This window comes from Monopterus albus, unplaced genomic scaffold (genome assembly GCF_001952655.1).
Source record: "Monopterus albus unplaced genomic scaffold, M_albus_1.0 scaffold60.1, whole genome shotgun sequence".
In the NCBI taxonomy this organism is placed as follows: Eukaryota; Metazoa; Chordata; class Actinopteri; order Synbranchiformes; family Synbranchidae; genus Monopterus; species Monopterus albus.
In genome coordinates, this window is record NW_018127940.1 from 3,058,231 (window position 1) to 3,079,077 (window position 20,847).

At 40.6% G+C, this 20,847-nt stretch overlaps 1 protein-coding gene across 2 annotated transcripts in view; it reads right to left on the minus strand.

Moving 5' to 3' along the window:
- Nucleotides 1-20,847, minus strand: part of lrmda (leucine rich melanocyte differentiation associated) — a 195,674-nt gene that overhangs the window by 68,745 nt on the left and 106,082 nt on the right. The gene's annotated exons all lie outside the window — the stretch shown is intronic.

Sequence of the window (20,847 nt, forward strand, 5' to 3'; positions counted from 1 at the left end):
TCAAAAGGTTTTTTTTTTAAGGAGTAGCTCTGCCTCTCTCTGCTCCTTTTTATGACACATTGCAAAGAGAGGTAAAGGGTCACCAACTCTTTCCTCATGCACAGTCACACAGGCATAAAAATGATAGAAGGTGGTGTTAGGAGTAATGTTAGAGCCCTGCAAAGTTCAAGTCGTAGATGGTGCACAAAGGAAATGTGTGTGTTGCCTAATCCTTCACACTGTCAGCATGCCATGTTAAAGTGCCCTGGGTGACTTCATTGACATTTAAATCCGCCCTAGATGCAGACAGTTTACCTCTCCAGACCTGTTTGTCACAGTTCACACAGCAGGTTTTTATTTTTATTTTTATTTGACAAAGTATTTTAAATGATTCAATTTATTCAACTATATTAATTATTTACTCCAAGCTCTATTTTATAGTTTACCTCTAGTTCTAAAAGCGGACAGATAACCTTGACAGTTATGTAAATATGCTGTAAATTGCAGTGAACAGTGTCACATAGCAACGTGACAAACTCAAGGTACAGTATTGTGAGGTCTAAATGGCTTCAGTGTGACTGCCATAATAGAAACTAACTTAGATTGATGCAACAATAACACCTGCAAATGTATGTCAAGGAGCAGTGTTTAATGGAGACAATGTATAATATATAGTGAAAATTCATTATGAAAAGGAAGAGGAAATAAAAAAAAAAGAAAAATGAGGAGAACTTGGAAGATGTAGTGTACAAAGATACACTTATCAACATGATGATGTGTCCAACTAATTGGTCACTGAGTAGCCATGCTTGCATCTTTAATGCGTACTTTTAGTTAGCCAAACCAACTGTTATCTTTCTTTATTTCTTCTGTTTCCGTGCTTATACTGATCAGCTCGGGCTCCACCTAAACATAGTCCTCACTCCAGTAACTCACACAGATGCATGTGGCAGGCATACAGTACTGGCAGCAACTTTGAACTATAAAGCAAAATGTTGCAGCCATCTTCTTGGGTGTGTTGTACCCCGTACTTTTTACCATACTGACTCTGAGAGACGAGACAGTCCAAGTAACTTCAAAACAGTGCTGATTTATTCAAAGGATCACAAGTAAAATTAACATTACACGCTCAAGTATCTTGCACCTCCATACTGCACGCAGGCAGATGTAAGATGGAAGACCCTGAACCCACCAGGCCTATACATTATATCACCTCGGTTGGGCTAGCCCCATACTACACAGAAACGTCAAACGGGGCATCTCTGTTACCAGCTTTGCAGCTGGTCATAGCAGTAGCAAATCAATGTGCGTGTGTGTGTATCTGTTGATTAAGTGGTGTGTAACTAAAAACATTCTCACACGACCTCTAGTAACATGTCGTGTCTTAAACATAAGAACATATTATGGCTAAGGCTACAGTTCTACACGTCATAATAATAATATTAAACACCCTGTCTGCTGACAGTCATCAACTCTTCTCTCTAGTTATCCTTGACCAGATGTACCCTGTAGAAACTCATAAGCATGACTAAGCATTTAACAGTCTAACTAGACATCCTATCTCCACTAAACATTTCTAATACATCAAGTATCTATCCAATATCTATCTGACTAAAAATACCTAACAGGTGCAAAATGGTAAATCAGCAAGATGTTGTTGACTTGCAAGTGAAGTGAACTAATCTGCCTCATTTCAAAAGACTTCAACATTTTTTTGCAAACACACCCATCTGATACCCGCAACAGCTGACAACACCTAGCCAGTGTGCTGGCAAAGCCACTACCTGACAACCTCTTATCAGGACTGATTAATGCACTGCCAAGATGGATGAATGGAGAGATGTGCCAATTTTATGAAACCCTGTGTTTGTGTGTTTTTCCTCCTACGGTGCTTTTTACTTTTAAAAGTAATACAGCCTGTTATAATACAGTATATTTAGCTCCATGGTGCCACTAAAAATGGTCAATTTCAAATAAACTGAAAGTTTTAATTTTTTCTTTTTTGTCACTTTTGATTTACAGCTGTTTGGTTTGAGTTTTGTCCAAATTTCAACTTATGAAAATACAAAAGTAGAAGTATCGAAGCACCTATGTTTCTTACATCTTTTTGTACAGTAACTGTGTTTGTATATACAGGGAATTTGGTACAACATGAATTAATCTGCAACTATAACCTTTGTTAATGCACAGACAGGAATAACTGTGTACCACATAGGATAACCATGATTTCAGTCACTGGTAACCAAGGTTTGCTAACTAAATATTACCACCTGTAAGTGCACGCATGTGTGTGTGTGTGTGTGTGTGTGTGTGTGTATGATGGGAGGCAGTCCTATGGGTTATGTTATTAGCTGCTCAGTTAAAGGGAGCTGCATGGCACAGGAGGGAGCCTTATTAATTGTTGTTTTCATGTCACCACTGCTGCGTGCACTGGCTGATTTAATCAGTTAAATTCACAGCCAGGGGAGAGCCACCGAGTCCCATCCAGCATTAACTACAGTGCAGGGACTGAACTTCTAATACTCTCCAGCTTTCTGTGCTCCCTTTGCATATTTCCAATACTTTTTACAAGCTTTCTTGTTTTAATGTGCAGCTTGGAAAACTAACAAAGTTTAAGCAGTGCAGCAAAAGTACTTAACTTCTCACAAAAAAAAGAAGCTTTTACTTTTAACAAAACTAATGAGCATAACTGACTTCAGTCCCAGTGCTATAGAGATTTGGTAAAGAGTGAACACACCAAAATTAAAATAAGTATACATAAAAAACAAAACAAAACACTTTTATAATGTTAAAACTATTTTTTGTAATTCACATGGTGATTCAGTAGTACTACCACTGTAATGCTAAATGTAATTTCACAGATTTACTACTACTACTACTTCTGCCATCTCACCAAGTTTCATTCATCTGATTTGTTTGATTTATGTTCATATCATATCTAAGAAAAATATGTATAATATTTTTCTTAGATTTCAAAATACAAAACGATTTCATTAAAAATTATTTACTCCCAAGATATTGCATCACCTCATTGTACATATTATGAAACAAATTTTTCTATTGTAACATGAGATAAAATAGTACTTCTTAAACCGCTAACAGAGAGGGGCAGCAGCTGTCTCCTTGTTAAAATAATTATGATCAGCCTCATTGTCAGAGCTAATACTTCACGTGGGCCGTCTTTACACTTAGCCTGTATAAGCTCACCATCATACAATCCTGTGCGCATTAGTGTGTATGCCTTTGATCTTACATGACTAGTGCGTGTTTGCACTGAAACCTCCATTATCTGCTGAGATCCTGTCGACTGAGGACACAGACTGCATATACCAATATTTAGCTTTAGTAGAAACACCGCACAAGAAGCAGGGGAGGATGTGAGCAGCTAGTCAAGGACACTGGAGAGGAGACACTGACCTAAAGAGCAGCTCTGCCAGATCAATACTCTAATACTAATGCAGACATAGTGATTGATAAACCACTGCTGACAACAGAGGGAAGAAAACTCTCGACCATTATTGGCTGAAATGTCAGTCACTCCTGCCAATGGTGTGCACCACTGTCATGTCAGATATCCTCCAGCAACAGATGAAAAATGGAAAACGGCAGTCTTGGCTCTTTTACATGTTACACAGTTTACTTTCTTAAGGCTGTTGCTTTTTTAGAAATTCTGAAGACAACAGGTCAAATGTGGGGTTTGTTTAAGCCATACATTACAGAATCATAATGTAAAACAATCTCACAACCTTCTCTCTTTCTTAGATGGTGATAGAGCTTACAGAGGCAATGGCCCTGCAGCTACAACAGCAATACTGAAAAGGTTCCTGAGTCTATATTAAAACCATACACAAACACACTGAGAAGCTGGGGAGCCCTCACAGCTGTGGTCCACAGTTAGACAGCTGATGTCCTCTCAGAGGTCACAGTGGTGCAGACAGGCAATGTGCTGTTATTCTAAACAGAGGACCAGAGCTGCTGAGCAACAAGCAAACTGACGTCCTGTTCAGAGGGCAACAGATAAATGTTTGATGAATTGACCAATTCTGGGCCCATGATGGCCTTCATATGTGCATATTAGACTATTCAGTGCACACTTCAGATTGCCTGCCAGGATAACTCACTGTAATGAATGGGAAAATGGACTGGACCTGCAAAACCCAGTATGTGGAGTAGCTTTAAAAAACTTAATAAGAAAGGTGGATGGAGGAGGGCTGACTAGAGAGTGAGAAAGGAGACTGGATTAACCATTCAGCCTGAAAAAGTCACAACATATCATTCCCTGCACTGCAAAATATCTTTCAATCTTAATCAGTAATTCAATAAAACTACCAATATCCCTAAATCATGTTGTCTTAAAATCAATCAAAAATCCTCCACTGAGATGGATTCCAATACAAATGCATTTATTGTGCAAATTTTCAAACATTTTTCTTGTTTAATAAAAACAACTAAATGTTAAATACTAAATGACTTGATTATTTTTGTTGAGCAATGAAGTGTTTGCTGTTTGTGAAATGTGCAGTATGGCAACAATTATTCTTCTTTGTTACAATAATATAAACGATAGAGGACAAAATATTAAACCTATAAGTCTCCATTAAATCAACACAGCTAGATTTCATCACTCTAAAAAGCAACAAAACCACAAATAAACATCAACAAATACCAAAATACAGCATCAAAACCCCATCAGGAATAATTCATGGTAAATAAGATGACATTATCTGTTAAGCATATTAGTGCTCTCAAGCCCTCCATCCACCTCCACAAAGTGATTTGGTGTGTTCCAATACTCTTCCCTCCAGCTACACTTTATGGCCTATACATGTTTCTGTACATGCATCTCTGATGGCTTTGATGGTGACTGGCTCTCCCTTTCTTCCTTTTCACCCTGACATGTAGACAGCCACTGCTCAGAGTAGCACTCCCCTCTATATTTTCAGGCCTCAGGTGGCAGTCATTTAAAGCTCACATGTCCAGGACACACACAGCCCTCCCCCGAATGCATGTCAATTCACACATGAGAAGGGGATTACACATCTCCTCCTAGGCAGCTGCAAATTACTATTAATGGCAATGCAAATCACTAGAGCACGCTTGGCGCTGCCAGCAAAATCTCTTCTTTATGTGGGTTCACTTTAATCAGTTTTGAATTTTGTGCTGTGCTTGCTCCTGATAGCTTACTATATGTGCAGAAGTACCACGAGCTACACAGCTGCCAATTGGAGGTGGCATGTCAGATTGAACTTTACACAGGGTTACATCATTTGCACAACAAAAATATCTTTTTCGGGAGCACAAACTAATTCAAGGAAGAAGAAATCTGTGAAACATAATTAGTAAAGTTCTTTGCTGATGAAGAAGTTAAATATAAGTGTTTATTACTACATGGTCTGTTAGGTTATTATGTGAGAAGTGCAGATTAAACTGGTGAAAATGTCTACACCACGGCGCTTATGTTGAACGCTAACAGCAAGCTTCTGTGTGTTTGAAAGATAATACCACTGTGGATCCTGCACTGTCTGAGTTACAGACCATCACTGTGGATGTCCCTCCTGAGTGTGTGAGGTTAATATTCTGTCTCAGTGTTATTAGTGCTAGCAGAGGGGCTAAGAGCATTCAATCAGACAGGGACTGATCCTGTCAATTCACTTCACCCCAACCCCACCTCTCAGTACAGGTCTAGGAAAAAAAAATAAAAAATCAAAGCCACTGTACTGAGGTCAGCATCACCTGGCCACATACGTCCCCCTTGTACCTTCAGTCCCCGCCTGATTAATGACTCTGAATCAAGCCTGGCCAAGGGGATAAGGACTTGACAGACATTCCTGTCAGGTCCAACCCCATAAGCCTTGTTTGACCCCAGTTTGACCAGAATGAAGTCTAAGCTCCAACAGTGACCTGATTGAGAGGTAGGAGAGAGTTGCCTGTTTCCAAGTGAAGAAAGAAATGAGAGATCAGTGCAGAAAAGTGGCTTGCTCCATGGACAGACAGAATGACAGCTGTATCCCATGTCCTGTACGACACCAAAGTGTACACTGTGGAAAACATCATCAGACGAGGGAGGTAAGCGGTACGCTGGGGAGGCTGAGCTCCTTCAAAGCCTATACAACACTCCTCTCCTCATAGCGCCTGGACTGTGCTCACAGCACAGCCATGCATCTTGTGAATGTTTGTATTGAAAGATTAGTCGTCTATCCGCATGGCAAACACCCTCCTCTCTCAGTGAGCAGGCACTGAAAATCAATTCACTGATGGCATCTGAGTCAGTGAGGACATCAATGTAGCACAAACAGGCACACACACACACAAACTCTCATGCATGCTACACAGGCTCACATCTTTAAGTGAATACATATAATACAGTAAAATTACCATGATGGGACTGATTGACAAGTATGCTTCACATTAAACAATTAGTTTTTCTTGAATAAAAGAACAGTAATGTATGCAACTGGACAATAATGCATATAGTATCACTAAAACCCCCCAAAAAACATTTAATAATAGGCCTAGGTGCTGCAATCTGTGAGGAAAAAACCCTCTGTGCCATGTCTGTCTGTATGCTCTGTCATTACAGTGTTCAGGCTTGGTGCTTGTCAACATTTCTCTGAGAGGGGGAGCCGTTCCACATTACGTTTGAGTGAGTTCAACTGTCAACTGCCAGCCATTTGTATGCCTCAGCATCCACCTAATAGCAAATAATCACTACCCCGCCCTCTCTTCATGGCAAATGATCGATGTTGTCTTGAAGTCTGATGGATGACCCTGCCACAGTGATGTCCAGGCATGCATTAAAAACCGCCTCTATGAAATGCCTGACAGACTGATGAAGCAGCGCACACAAAAACGCACGCGTGCACACAGACTGACACTGAGGAATGCGTGCACTCGGATAAAGCAAAAAATGAACAAAGTGAGGAAAAGCTCAAGCCTACCATAAAAAAATGTTAATTTCTTTATATCAGTAGGAAATTTTAGAATGTGACAGGGCCTGTTGTGTGACTGGTAGACAGCATTACTGGAGGTAGATCACTGAAGTGCCACCTGGGATGTTTGTTTCCCTCCTCTCACCCTTTCTCCCTCCTTTCCTCTTTCTAACACACAAACAGCTCCCTATTACCCCCTCAGTGTTCAGATTAAAATGCACAGCACTACAATCTTTGATCTCCCACTTGCTGACACAAATCCTTTCAAGACCCAACATTTTCCTGCAAAGGTAATTAGTGCTAATTAAAAAGTTTCGAAGGCAGTCTGAGGCAGCTGTTGATGCTGCTGCTGGTGCTCGGGTGAGCCCTCTGTCAGGTTACCTACCTACTCCCGCCCCAGGTCCTGCGGAAGTGTGTGTCAGCTGTGTCCCTGCCTCTTTTCTGCAAAGAACCCCACAACTAGACAACACCACTCAACCTAGAACATTTGTAGGAGCGGGATGAAGCCTGGAAGTCCAGTTAGGGGTCTAACTGGTGACTCTTCCCCCGTTGACAAATCTGTGTTGTGCAGGAGAAAATGTAATACCACACGCAACAAATAAAAATCCCACAAATAGAACAGGTGTAGTCTTTAATTGGGATATCTTAGTTTAGGGGAAAAGGGTGGGAGGTCTTGTAAACATGAAGTAATTAACTTGATAAGGAGTTCATGTGCTGAAAATATTGCAGAGAAACATTATTTAGCATGGGCATTGATTTGATTTGCATAATGATCACAAATGCAAAGACAACATTCTTGTGACATAATGAATAAACACATCAGCAATTAAAAAAACTTCCTGTTTAGTGCGATTCCAGTAATGTGAGATAAAGATACAACTTGAGCAGTCTAAAAGTGCTATCATTCATTCACCGGCCTGCCTTACTGCTTTCATTGAGTCATTATTATGATACAATTAGCTGCCTTCCTGCTGTATTATTAAGTGGCTTGCTGAGTGTCAGGTACAGAGGCGTCTCAGAAATGACACAGAAAAAAGCAATATCGTTCCACAATGTTTCAGAAAGATAATTACATAATCTCAGCATGGAGAGCAAGCAGAAAAGTGATAATTAGACAAGTATTCCTGCCAATTAAAGTATCAAGACTTGCATTTTCCCACATGATACAGAGCTTGCTGTACAAACTTGGCTTAGTCAGAATTTCCTTTACTTAAATGAAGGCAAATCTGAATTTATTGTTATCAGCCCCCAGTTGGATGGAAGTGCAGTTGATCTTGGCACATATGCCCCCCCGCTCTCTAATGCGGTAAAAAATCTGGGGGTAATCTTTGACGTCAATTTCAACTTTGATAAGCAGATCAAGTCAGTGGTTAAATCCAGCTTCTGCCAGCTAAGACTGCTGGCAAAGGTAAAGCCATTTCTCTGTCATAGTGACTTAGAGAAAGCCATTCATGCGTTTGTGAATTCCCGGCTTGACTATTGTAATGCCCTGGACTCCGGGACCTCTTGGCTAGATATGTCCCTCGCAGAACCCTGCGATCATCGGGTCACCTTGCCCTTGTCGTTCCCCCTGCACACTATAAAAAATGGGGAGGTCGTGCCTTTGCCGTGCATGGCCCTAGGCTGTGGAATTCCTTGCCTTTAGATATACGCTCGATAACTGAGCCGGCAGCGTTTAAGTCAGCGTTAAAAACGCATCTTTTCAAACAAGCTTTTAATGTTTAGTGTGTTCACTGATTTTCATCACTTTTAATAATGTATTTCTTAACTAGTTTTAATATATTAGGTTGTGTATTGCTCCTCTGGGCCACCACGGTTAAGCCCCCGGTGGGAGAGCCGGCTGGGTGGGAGTTGGCCTATATCAGACGCTGGATATCTATTTGGCTTCTGTCTGTTTGTGAGTGTTCTTAACTGATATTGTATTACTATGTTTTTATTGTTGTAGCACTTTGTGTTCTTGAGCTGGAAAGTGCAATAAAAATAAAAATTATTATTATTACTACAACAGTATGTACTACATAATATGATTATATTTTTCATGGAAAATCACCATTAAGGGATTAATTTAATTGTAGTAACATACCAACATTGACCTATCACGAGTGTTTGCAATACGGATTCCTAGAAGCTGTAAGGTTTCCATGAACTTCTGGTAAGGTAATGACTATGTTGAGTTTTTCCAGCATGCCAATAAAAGCCCGGAGTATGTTTTGACTCTAATGAGCCTATTAATAGGTTTAATGATTGACATGTAGGTGTGCCAACAAGACAAAGCAGAGAAACGGTTATTGATTTGACCTTTGGGATAGTTCCTTCTTTCATCGTTGTTGTTTTTTGCTATGTCTTACACTACAGGGGGAGATAATAGAACATGTCACTGCACAAGCCACTTGGAAATTGAATGCCATCATTTTAATTTAAATGTTACATTTTCTGTGACATCTCTGTCAATGCATAATTGGCACTGAACCCCAATTTGGATGTACATATTTATCATTCAGTGTGAAACACTCAAAGACACTGACAGTTATGTTACTTTGATGGGATGACAGTCAAATGTGGGGGAAAAATAGAGCTGCAAATCAACTGTCGCACTGTCAGTTAAGCTTTTTGTCACAAACTTTCACATAAACACGCACGATTAAATATGGCAAATGAGCTGTAGGCTCAGAATCAGTGTAGAATCAGCGCATTTGCTCCAGAAGTGTGCAAATAGGCTTATTTGAGCCAAGTAGAAAATTTTATTCACAAGAGAGACTTAGAAGAAAAACACAGTAAATCATGCAAACATTTTGGGAGAACACCCTTTACATTATGACAAACTTCAAACACTGTGAAAATGCAATTACTTATTATATTATAAAATATTTGAGCACACTTACCAAGAGTTACTTAATATAAAAGCAACAGTTCATAATAATAGAAATAGCTATAACATAAGTTCAGGTGATCCATATGCACACAGCTTTCAAAACACCAATGGAGATCAGACAATCTTGTAGCACTGGCAGTCTCTCCTTACTGAAGATGGTCTTTCTGTCTCTGTGGTGCCCAGATATGACAGCTTAAAGGGAGGGATGTGATAGCCTATCTGCCCAGTGCAAACCACTAGCAGCAATGCAGCTCCCTTTCACTCTCTCTCACTTTCTCCTCACTGTCTACCCTCCCCACCTCTCTCCATATCTTACCGCTGGCCCATTACCTTTACAGAGTGAGGCTCATTAAAGAAGGCAAGTTGAGTCAAATCTTTCTGTAATTCAGCAGAGGTGAATTGCTGTCAACATCATTAACCATCATTTCTCCAACTCACTTCAGTACTTATGAAGTGTTCTTTATTGTGTAATGAGCCAAATCTCTTCTCTAAATCGCCCCCTCTTCAAAGGCCCTGGAGGACATACCACCCATGCAGTCGCCTGACATACTAGAAGGCCAGATTAAACGCATCTCCATCATTACATTCCTCTTTGTGTTTAAACAGACGTAGCACTTCAGCTCGCTGTGCTTCAGCTAGCATGTTACGTTCCTTAGAAGGAATCATGTAGAAGACAGACCAGCAGACCCAAAGAGTTCAGTGGAGATGGAGATATAGGTTTCAAACATCGCTGTCTTATCCATATGAGGCCATATCTTCTACTAACAGTCAATCCTTTTCGCTTAGGTTGCTGCGTTACAGGGCAACATTTCTGCCATTAACCCTGTTCTCTCTCTCTTTTTTTGTTTTAATGCTGTTTATCTACCTACTACTAATTTACTGAGTTCACTGATCTCATAAGGCCATTGGTCAGGCTGGCTCCATGGCTAATTACAATGAGCGCTGCCCTGCTTGTTATGCTAGATGTCCTGTCTATTGAAGAAACCTCTTTTGTGCTTCTGCCATTGTGTGTCCCCCAGTGCTAAGCATCATGCTATGAGATGTCCTCCAGTCCTTGTGTTGGGGAAAGCCTCTTTTGTGCAGGCACCATTGTGTGTCCCCAGTTCTGAACCCCCTGCTAGGTAGGAATACAGACCAAGTGCAACAGGGGGATGCTTCTCAGGGCCCTAAGACCTACAGTAAATCTTCAAACAATTTAGACAAACAAAAACGGCTGCTGTGCTATGGTGGGAGTAGACAAGAAAAAGCAGATGAATAAGCAACATCAATTACTGGGGTTTTGACCTGCGAGCCCCCACACCATGACACACATTTCACACCAGATCGCCCCAGATTGAAGTTGACACTGCTGAAGTGGAAACACTGACCCCTCACAAGGGTAGTGCTTCAAAATTAAGAGCAGAGAAAGGCAAGGGGGACTGGCAAACTACATAGACCAAGGCCAACACAGAAGGGAGACAAGGAGGAAGGGCATGAATGAGAAGAAACTAAACACACACACACACACACACACACACATAATGAGCTCTCGTTTGTTTCAAAGTGAGACAAAATGGCTCAATTTGAGCACTTAGGTCATCGAATTGGGCCAGCTGAGGTACAAGAGGAACATGTGAGGGGACAACCGCATCAGGCCACTGATAAGAAGCCTGTAAGAAGAACAAAGCCACATGTCCAGCAGGCTTACCAGTGAACCTGACTGGGACTGGATCCACTTTAAAGCTTGTTTTTGCCTCTCAATGTTACCCCCAAAAAATGTTGCTTCCCCTGAAGCCCCTTTCCCCCTCAGGCACAGAAAGCCTCCGCCTACTTTGTATGCTTGGACAAAGGCTAAATAAACAAATGGGTCACAATTGTTCAACACACAGTACACTGCCCTAACAAAAAGATATCACTTAAAGTGTTCCTGTAGCTCTTACTTTCCTGTTAAGCACTTTAGGAAAAAGCCTTTTTTTTACATTATTACTTTGATTGAAAAAGCAAGAAAAAGTGTCTCCAAAGGTGAGAAAAGATGACACAATCCTATCACAGTTTGTCAATACAGTGTTAATTAAACTAAGAACACACCAGTCTGAAAAACATGCCCCAAACTGACAAGAAGACATGTAGTCTAGCAGCAGCAGCATAGCAGCACACTGACACATTTGGGGGCAACAGGCTCTGGATAGAGACAGTCCTAACAATCTCCCAATTAGCCAGGGGGAGAGCAGAAAATATGTCTCGGGTTCACAGAGCAAGCGTGAAACTTAATAATATGACATGGCATACAAAAACAAAATGTATCTTTTTATAGCCACATGTGAAAATGAAGCTAAAGTGATCAAGAATGAAAAAGTACTTGTCTTTTTACTGAGACAGACATTAGTTACAAGTACAATAGTACCTACATGTGTACAAATGCCTCTGTATATTTTTTGAGGCAGTACACATACTGCACTTCTGCTCAGCTCGTACATGTATGAATCAAACAAGTCAGAATTGGCACTAGTAAGCTGAAACAATGCTCAGAGGCTAAAATGTTCATTACGTTCCCACTCTTAATAATTTCTATTCTATGAATATGAATATTATGGAGGTTATTAGCAAATTTAATCAAAGCCTAAAGCAAATTTTCCTCCAGGAAAACATGACACACTGACACTAGGCAGTGTTATCACAATCTATTTTAGAACATCTCAGTTATTTTAAACCAGATTCACAATAATTTGTGCAAAATGTGATAACATATTACATTCTATGCATAAAAAGTATTGTGTTTTACACTCAATTTTTATCACATTATTGGAAGATTATTATCAGCTTTTGTTACACTTTTAGATGACATTAGGCACACTTATTGCATTATGAGTTTCTACAAACCATCTGAAAGCACCACACACTCGACTAATGTATAGGACCTACATGTAGGTGTGAGCACCTGTTTCAAACTACTGAGCCATTTGCATCTTTCGGCCCCAAACACAGACACTGAATGATAATGGAGCCTATGCCGGCCAGCAAATCAGTCAGTCACTCATCTTTGCAACTGGAAATCCAGTGAAAGGTAGAGATGGGAATCATTTTATCTAGTTGACACACATTACAACGGAGAATTTCAAAAGAGTACGATAGAAGCTCTCAGGTCAATTACGATGTCAAGGCTGTCAGCTTGCAATGAAATATATACCTTTGAAGAACACTTTACTTGAGGGATGGGGTAAAAAGGATGGGAAGACATACTGTTTAACCTAGAAACCATTTAAGAATATCAGAGATGATGGAGTAAAAAGTGGCATGATAATGGACCATTTTCACCGAGTACTTTGTCAAGAGGGACTGACTACACCCACTTTTTGAAGGGTAGTATCAAGAAGCATTATTTTTTCATGCCTGATGCTGATTAATGGAATCTGTGGAAACAAGGTGTTTGGTCATTAACAAAGACATTAAGATAACAGGTAAGTGGCATTTAGAATTTGTATTTTGTGTATTTTTCTAAAGTAGTACAACCTGATACCAGTCTTTTTTTTAGGATTAAAATATTTTTAGAAAATGAATCTTACCAAATACCCAAATTAAGCCACTGAAACACATCCACCTTTAATAAGGAAAACGTTTCAAACACACACATATGCACAGCCACACACACACACTCACACACACACGCACGCACATTATTATATCCTCCAAATGTAAATGTCCTCGCCCTCTGTTCAAGATATAAAATACTAACCTTGGGACAGTGAATGACAGAGAGAATTATGGGCAATTGTAGTGTCAGAAAAGGAGACAGCTGTATGATGAGATTCTGTGTCATTTAGACAATCAGAAACTTAAGAGGCAGTGTGACACATTTTCCCCCCCTCCATCCGACAGGGCTCCTGACATAGCTGGTGATAATTTCCAGGAGAGAGAAAAAGAGACCGAAAAGAGTGACTGGAGAGAGCACAAATGAAAATGGAAGTCACAGAAAGAAAGGTGTGATTTCTTCTCTTCCATATGCAGCGTGGGCCAAGTGATAGCCTGTGTGCTGCATTCATCGCTAGAATCAAGACGAAATATCCCCTTACATGTCAACCTGCCAGCCAGATAAGAGGTGTCTGAAGCTCTCTATGAGATTAATACTTCCCAGCTAGAAATGACACAGGATGTGGGGGAGACTTTTGATCTCTGTGTTGTGAAGCCACTTTAGACTTACCACTGAAGGTACATACTGCCTACTGAGGTCGGACATGTACATGGACAAGCGCTAACACAAAAACATGCCCCACAGTATCTCTAAAGCCACAAATGAGAACAACAACATTAAGCATAGTTGTCAGTTTGCACACGTTCACTCAGGCCATAACGAATAGGAGACAAATGAAAGGATGAAGTGCCTGTCAACATAATGAATTCAATAAAAGCAACATTGTCTGCTTTGTCACATTTCAAAGGCAGTGACATGTAATTACTGTTATTTGTAGAAATAGCCTTCATTATCATCAGTGAGGGCCCTTCCCGTTCTAACCACTGGAAAGAAGCCCAACAACTTTCTAATGGAAACATGCTATGATATGGTAGTTTTGTATAAGAAGTGAAGTTTTCAGGTGTTATTTAGAATTACACAATACGCAATAATTAAAGATTAGGTCCAATTTGAAAATAGCTTAACTTCAGCATGGGCTCATCGATATGTATGGCTGATGTTTTAAATCATCTTTGGATGGTTCGAACGGAAATGCGGTTGGAAATGTACACGTTCTGCTCCAGAAGGGATTTGTTAATTGTATGTTAAGGCTACAGCACCACAAGCAATTAGAACAGCTATATCTTGGAACTTAACATAACAGAGGCAAGCAACATTAAACCTTGTGCCAATGTCTTTACATTAGTTTCTTTGTAAAGAAAAACAGGAGCACTAAAACACAGAAATGGAAAGCTCAGCAGATGACCTGAACTTGCATTCAACTAGTAATGAGTGGGATGATGAACTAAGGGAAAAAAAATCTATGATGCTAAACAAGTTTAATAGAGAGATAAACAATCTATTAAGATTTGGTAGCTGTTTACATTCGTGAGGATTTCTGTTCTAACCCGATTTTAGGCAGACACATGTAAACATGCAATTGAACTAATGTTGTCAAGTCTGTTAGCTGATTTTGAGAAACCCAGTTTACGGATTCTAGCCTATCAGGGTTAATGCAAATATTGCATAGACGAAATAGCTGTGATTGGTCAGCTCCAGGTGTTGGTGCTCTAAAGGTACGTTTTAATAGTAATAATAGTCAACACTTACAATTATTATTGGCACGGTCTTAATTTCTCTTCCTTGTACCAGATGGTAAACTCACTTCTGTATATGTAGTGTATGAGGTAGAATAGTGCATCTACAGGTATGAAACCACATGGAAATAAATACTTAGCCAGAGGTTACTGAAAGTGCATATGGACAGTTTAACTGACCTTAACAAGAACGTAGCTATCATACTGCCAGTGGTTACTTTGTGAATGCAAACATACAGTGCAAACACCCGAATAGCACAGATGAAAGAGAGAAATGCAGACATCATTGCTATATAACTGGCAGTATGAGTCAAGACCTATCTTTTTATTAAGGCAAACATGCTGGACAAAGAGGTCCCGTTGTGTAATTCTGAAGCTGATTTACCTAAGTCACTGACATGCAATTGATTTTTACAATTGAATAAGTCAATTCCAGCACATAATTGCAGTGTTAAGACCATTCAAAGGGCTACAAAAATATGTTATGACAATGCAATCTATTATGCGACATCAGTGGTTAGCTTCCTTCAGTGTTATTATCATCACCATTGTCATTAAAATTATCTAAGCATCTTAAAAAGTTGAGTAGAGGGTCAACTTCACTGTCAAAACCCAAATGCCTGAGACATAAAAAAACCCTGCTGTGGCAAGAGGACAGATAATGCTCTGTGCAGAGAGAAACTGAGGGCGAAAGACAGAGAGTCCTTCTTTTGGTTCTCCCCGTTTCATTCCCTCCTATTTTTTCTTCCCTCCGTTCTGCAGTTGTGTGTCCTGACCTTGCAGCTTCTATGGCCCATCCATCTTGGGCTGCTTAGCCATTTCGCTGGCTTCATACTGCGCAGATTAACACAATTCATCACCACAATCATCCTCCATTCATCACCCTTTCCAATGAATGTTTTGACATCCAGTTAATTTTCTGCTGATGATTTATCAAATTATAATTACCATGCTCTGAAGGGCTCATTTATTATGTTGATACATGATAATGATGCCAAAGTGGATTGAATTTTAAGTAAGTTCTCCCTGCGATTATAACATATGCGTTATTGTGAATAATGCTCTGCGATTTGATTCTTTACAGCCTGGGAATTCCTGAGACAGTCCTAATGTTATAGAAATCAATGCGGGGAAAGAAAGAGAGAAAGAGAGAGAGAGAGAAAGACGCACACAAAGGAGGACTGTTAATTCAATTTTTATACAGAACAAATTGTTTGACTGGGGTGCAGCAAGCATGAAAAAGTTCATTAGATTCAGAGCTCCCATCTTGGATGATCAGTAATTAAAGAGTGCACTAATTCAATCAGGGGTGAAACTTAGGCAGAGGGAGTTAGGCTGTTTTTTAATAGGTTATAGGTTATTTCTCACATACTGCCCACATAGGCACTTCATTAGCCCTCTCCTTTACCACTCAGCCTCATTATTATCCAGGTTTATTAAAATCCAATGGCTGCCTATCTGTTTCTATTACTGAGGAGCTGACCAGTATGATGCACTGGTTCACTATTAGGGGCAAACACACCAACTGCTGTTTCTAAACAGTAACAGAGGAATAGTAATGGCTACTGAAAATGAGTGTTTTCTGTATTAACAGTGGTGCGAACATAACCAGGCTACAGTGACCTTGCAAAAGTTCAACCACATATCTGTGATAGATGATTAAATGTTTTCAACAGAGCAGTAAATTCAACAGGGCAAAATAGGATCTTTTCTGGTCAGATTTTTTCCACTTTTGTCACTCCTACTTTTTACTTTTGTTCAGGCACTGGCATTTGATCCTTTGACCTATGCTTAGACACCAAGCTAAATCACTGGTCAAAAGATGGAGGCGGTTTATGCGGAGCTGCAGTGCATTCTGGGGCACAGGCAACCAGCTCGGGGAGATGAGGGCTTAGGAGGTGTTAAAGGTTATTGAATGCTGGAGAATTCTCCTGGCGGTGGAAGCATTGTTTACAGCTATCTATTTTTTTGACTCTTTGCCCTTGGGCTGCGGCCCATAAACAGAGCTGCTATACCCCACAACCCAGCTTGTGGAGAGTGCAGAGCATAATTGTGAGTCCCCCTTGGATGTCCCAAAAGTGAAAGATGTGTCTGGTAAGTGAGAGAGGTCAAACACGAGCATGGATATTTATTACATGCACTGCAACCAGATGGAGGCGGCCCATCCATCAAGCAGAGCTGTCACGCTGGTCACAAACGTTTCCCATAAAGACGCCCTTCCCCACCAGCACCACCACCCCTGGCTGCCTCTCACTCTTGCTCTGTGAAAGCAGGAGAGCTCCATCCACATGGGAGGAAAGACAGTGCGAAAAAAGCAAGACTTGTTTTGCACAGTTATGAACTTCAAGAGCAGCACACGCATCCCAAATTTGACAGCCTTTCCACAACTCCATAACTTCACCATTTTTCTCTCATTAGTGCTTTCTCTCTCTTTCTCTGAACTGGACCTGGCCTATTTTTAGCAATAATATTTATCAATACTGCTGTGACCGGCTGTGTGGACAGTCAGAAAGGGCAGGATAGCAAGGCATGCAGCCAGGCAGCTTAGGGAGATATTAAAGGAGTTAGAAGGGGGAGCAGTGGAAGGGCGTTTCTGACACTTGCTCCCTCATTCATCAGGCCCTCATAGGCCCGTTGGTGACAATGAAAAGATTTCACAATACAGCCGCGGCAGAAACTCATTCTGGCCCTCATCCATCATGCTCAGCCCGCTAGCCATTCCACTGACCTAATCTGTGATGCCTCGCTGCCTGCACCCCGTTCCTTAAAGGCAGGCTTCATTACTGTGAGGGAGAGCAGGAGATAGAGGCCATGGGCCAAGGGCCTGGAGAAAAGGGCCATGGTAGTCAGATACACACAGAGACTTAAGGTACATAAAACACAGAGACAACTGTCACAACCACCCAGTCGCTATAGCAAAGGGAACTGCAGTGCACGCTGTCACTGATGATAGTTGATGATAAAATATAAATATGGCAGAAAAGTCTAGCAGAACTGCTTCTCAATTTAGTATGGTTAACTTTGAAAACCCAATTTCACTGTCATGGAAATGTCCATCTAATAGTCTAACAGCCTTCTTCCCATCCATCAATCAAGCGATTAAGCAGCTTGTTACTGTCACAAACAATTTCTAAGCCGATGACTGATAGAACTTGAATCATATACCAAACTCACAAAGGCAGTTAAAGCAGAGTTTGCTTGTGACAGAGCCACTACACTAGCATGATGCTGAAACACTAAATATTAACCCTTGTTCTCCCTGCCTCCATCCATAGTCTGTTGTACTCTCTGCTCTCTGTTGTCGCATGTTACTTAACCAAAGAGGGTTGGACAGAGGGAGGCTGTCTACCTGACCCTGGACCAGCTATAATGGAGCTTTATTCCCTAAACCCCTGCTCTGGGTCTGAGGCCAGACTATACTGGCTGATCCCCCTCTTATCTCCTTAACTGGTCTGTCCCTAGACCCTGCTGCCTAATGGAGCCTGTCTCTGCACCGAGGGACAAATTCAATCAAGCCCCTCGCTAAACATCTTCAAATAACATTGCTTCAGCTCTGTGGAGAAGCGAACACTGTTGCTATTGAAATCAAGTCAGCTGTCTAGGTAGCCATGGTATTACTGCTCAGCCAACACCAGGCATGGAGAAGGCCCCGCTGGTCTTTGAAGCAGCAAGAAGTAATTGTAGCTTTTATGGTATGGTTAGCTGAAACATTAAACAGCTCTACTATACATACAAAGTGATGTTTTCTATCAACCATTTTAAAAAGGAGAGTAACAGCCGGAAAGGTCTGCACACTGAATTTCATTTGTGTCTAGACACAGGCAATAAAACTAAAATGTAGTTTGACTATTTTGATGTATTCACCATAAACATATATACACTAACAGTGAAATGTTGCGACAGAAAGTGCTGAATGTGTGCAACACAGTAGGGGCATTTCAAATTACATTTCTAAAATATTTTATCCATCAGAGCATCTGCACCATTGTCTTATTTCTTGATGTTTAACATACAGTATAAAAGGAGACATAGTGTCCAACATAATCCTAATTAGAACATAAACTCCAGCCCCTCCAAAACTGCTATTAACGCTCACTCAGTGATCAATTTAGCATCGGATCACTTATTGCATCATACGTCCTTCCTCTGTCGGGGCCTGCAGATTAAAGAGACTGCTAATTGACAGGCATGGATGCCAAGGAAAACATCAAGAAGACAGATCAAACTGATGAGAAATGTTTACAGACCTTACATCAGCACCGATAGCATCTGAGGATGGGATTTTCTTTAAAGGTCCCATAAATCAAAAACATATCAAAATGGATAGCATTGTCAATTTTTTAAACAAATCTAAATTAACTTTCAGTATGTTATAGGCGTCAACATGATGGATTATAAAAACAAATGGCACTCTTAGAATCCATCCATCCATCCATTTTCTACCGCTTAGTCCCTGAACGGGGTAAAGAACATATTCCTCGTTAGCCTTTTGCAGTTAACTTCCTTTCAGCACTTACCCTCTGTAACATTATTATTGTTATCACAACTAACACTATGGTTAACTTTTGTACAACAACTCCTATTTTTTTATACTATTTTTGCAACTATTATGCCTGCAGTCAAAAAATAAAACAGCATCAGTATCATATTAAAATCTATATACAGCATGTCCAACCAAAGATAGACAAGAAGTCAATAAAAAGCACTGTGATTCAGTGAGGATGGGAGCATTTCCTGTCTGAGGGAGATGCTTTTATAGAAAGCCATTAAGGAAGAGCAGAGTCCTCAAGTGATTTTTTGACAATTTAACTGGTTCTCCTGACACATTAAATGACTATGCTGACAACTTAACTGCACTGCCAATCAATATTTCCTATTACTCTCATTGTCAGAGAGAAAATAAAAATATGACATGGAGGTCAACCCTGAAGTGACAAGGAATTAAGGCTCTATAAGCATTGCTTATTAATGCAGATAGTCCATCAAAAATAGAGAAGCCGATGATGCCCATTCAAGGTTTTTCTTGAGAAATGCTAAATTATACAAATATTAAAATGCTGTGTAATATAGATCAATAGATCAGATGTATTTTGGAATACTGAGAAATTATTCTTACACTCTCTGCAGTGGTGCAGTGGGTAGGTTGAAGGTTTGAATCTCTGTGCCTGCAGTCCACATGTCGAAGTGTCCTTGGGCAAGACACTGAACCCCCCCCCAAGTTGCCCACGATGGCAGCACCTATGCAAAATTTCATTGTACGTGTCACAGTGTTACAATAAAATAAAGCCGCTTCTTCTTAAGTTCAGAGTGGTTTCTAAATAGTCACCGAGGGACAAATTCATGACTATGAAACTGCCTTACAAAAATCTAATGATGTTAAAATGCAACAATGCCACCGCAGCTGAGCTGTTTAACTCCACCCACAGCGTAACAACCCAGCAGCTTCCACATCAATGTGAGGAGGAGAAGACAATTAACCAGGGGTTTAACCTGTCAATCATGTCCTGTCAACCTATCACACTTGCACTCTCAGGTCCACCTCCTACATAACTCCCTCTGTGAAATGCTGCCGGCAGTTTGGATGGTTTGACTGACGGCAGTCCTGATCCCAGCTCTGGGAGGCACCTCTGTGGACGTCTTGGACATGAGAGGGGGAGATTGGGGTGGACGTGTGAGAGGCCTAAAAGACAGAGGGAGTGCCAGGAATTTGTTGCTCTGCCCTAATTAAATGTGCTAAGCAGCATAGGGCCTCTGCAACTGTAACAATGAGAGTGAAGGGCAGAGAGACACACAGACAGATACCCCCTCCTTCTATGGACCGGA